Source organism: Bombus huntii, unplaced genomic scaffold, assembly GCF_024542735.1.
Source record: "Bombus huntii isolate Logan2020A unplaced genomic scaffold, iyBomHunt1.1 ctg00000080.1, whole genome shotgun sequence".
Taxonomy (NCBI): Eukaryota; Metazoa; Arthropoda; class Insecta; order Hymenoptera; family Apidae; genus Bombus; species Bombus huntii.
In genome coordinates, this window is record NW_026099336.1 from 335,517 (window position 1) to 337,874 (window position 2,358).

At 39.0% G+C, this 2,358-nt stretch overlaps 1 pseudogene; it reads right to left on the minus strand.

Moving 5' to 3' along the window:
• Positions 1-1,964: 1,964 nt before the first annotated feature.
• On the minus strand, positions 1,965-2,082 carry LOC126876527 (5S ribosomal RNA; annotated as a pseudogene).
• Positions 2,083-2,358: the final 276 nt, after the last annotated feature.

The window sequence follows — 2,358 nt, forward strand, 5'->3', positions numbered from 1 at the left end:
TTTTAACTTAATTGGTTGGGGGCTACCGTCTGTCGGTATTGTCACCTGAGGAATTATCGGCAGTGATACGGGTGTCTCGATTTCCTTTTTTGTTTTGAGTGAACGCATGTCGTCTTGTAATTCATTGGTTTTTGTACTCATGTCGGCTCATTACTCGAAAATTTGCATCACATGCTCTTAGTTTTTCTGACAATGTCAAGAGCATGTCTTCGTTCAATGATTCTAATGGAGTTGCCATATTCTCTATTATATTTTGTCAATAACCGTAAGAACTTTAATCCTCTGTGGAGCGCATCCCACCGCTGCCACGAAAAAAATATTTTAATTGTTATTGTTACGTTTTCAATTGAGTTGTTGTTTTAGTTTTTCTTTTTTTTTTTATTCTTACTTTCTTGGGCCCGTTACTATAGTAATTTACAATTATATGTATATGTATGTATGTATATGTATGTATATGTATAAATATGTATATGTATATGTATTTATCCGTGTAAGTTGTCGATAATGATATTGTAGTCATCTAGGGGGACAACGGGGCAAGTTATCTTTCCAAAAGCCAGAAAACTTTTTTCGGTTTCGGTAAGATCCATGTAAGCGTTTATACACTCAGTACTGGATGTCGCGGGTTGTATCTGTGACATATCTATATCGCACATTCGGCAATGCTTTGCTGTAGTTCGCTCCGGTACTCCACACAGCAAGTGTGTTGGCGTATCTTCGTGTAATTCTTGATCCTCCGGATCCAATCAGTCTTGACAAATAAAAACATATTGGAACTAGTAAGCAGAGCGGATTAGATGGACGCAACAACTGAATAACAATTCCTCGTAAGCATCCGGGTAGTCCGTAGGTAAGATTCCATCCGGAAGGTATAACAATTGGTTCTTCTGATTGTTAAATTCAACGCCCATTCTGTGTAACAGAACAAAGATATTTTATTATTAACATGTCTCGCTTTATTATGAAGTTTTTGTTGATTCATTTTGTCAGTGCGTCACAATGGGATTTTCCTTTCGGGGTATTGCCTTTATCTTTCAGTGTTTCATATATTCCTTCTAATTCGTCAATCATGGACGGGTTGATAGCTGATTACGATCCAGTTTTCCTTTCTCGTGACTGTTCGTTAACAGATTTTAACATTTTTGCTACTGTGTATTGTATTAATTGTCATTTATTATTTCTTCTTAATCCGTTCACCATGAGTAGTTAAGGGTTTAATAATTTATTATAAGGTTTTAATCCATGGTTTGTTTCTCGTGGCTGGTTACAACCCCTCTTCTTCTTGCGCTGAAATACTACTTGCAGTGAATAAAAAATGAACGAAAAAGGATAAACTAAATAAAAGAAAACAAAACAAGATATGCACTGGAACAGTCCGCATGGGAACCTCTGACGAAGATACCTCCGTATGCATCATTAAACGTTAATATTGAAATGACCAAAACCTATGTTCATAACAGTAAATCAAATCAAACACCGGAGGCAACAATCACATGGAAATAGTAATCAAAATCTACGTAATGATAATATACCAAATCAACAATCAAGATGCACAACCCGTCATCCGGAAGCCGACGCTACTCACCGCGTGTCAATGCAAGGGAGAAAGACAACAAACAAAACATATCTTATTAAATAAAATATAAGAATATAGACAAAATCACTCCAATAAAATAACACCCGCTGGGAACACATTTAGGCATATATACACACATGAATAAATAAGGCACTGTTACCAAGTAAAGTCAAAATCTACACACGGAGCATCAGGATACATTTCACGAAACCTATCTAAACACCATGAGAGTACTTCAGGACAAGTACCCCCCCCCCCCCTTGATCTGAGGAATGGTGGCGTAGGAAAGCCTCCAACACTTGATCAGGAATCTCCTCTGAGAAACGAACCTTCGCGCTGGCATCCGTATCAACCACCGCATGGGGGGCGCGGCGGGCCCAGCGCGCTCTGCCAACGCCACACGGAATCCCAGGCGATCACCCATCCAAGTACTATCCGTGCCCGGCGCTGCTTAACTTTCGTGATCTAACGGGAACGAGTGCACTCAGCGCGGCCAGGGCATTGCCTACTTTCACTTGAACTGGAATGCATTTAACTATGTGTACTGCTTCTCCTGCGACCAAAGCCATGTGTCCTGGAGTTTTGGTTATTGCATACGCAAATTCATCAGGTAATATAGTTGCTAGACTGAATGCATTCTCTATTATTTTCTTTTCCGAGATGCATCTTAGTGTCAATATATCCTGATAGAGTGCCGTTATTTGTCTTCTGACAGTTTTTCTACGTAAATGAATTTTGAGTTAACGTATGCGAATATATCCAAATTTTTGATTGCTGTTTTA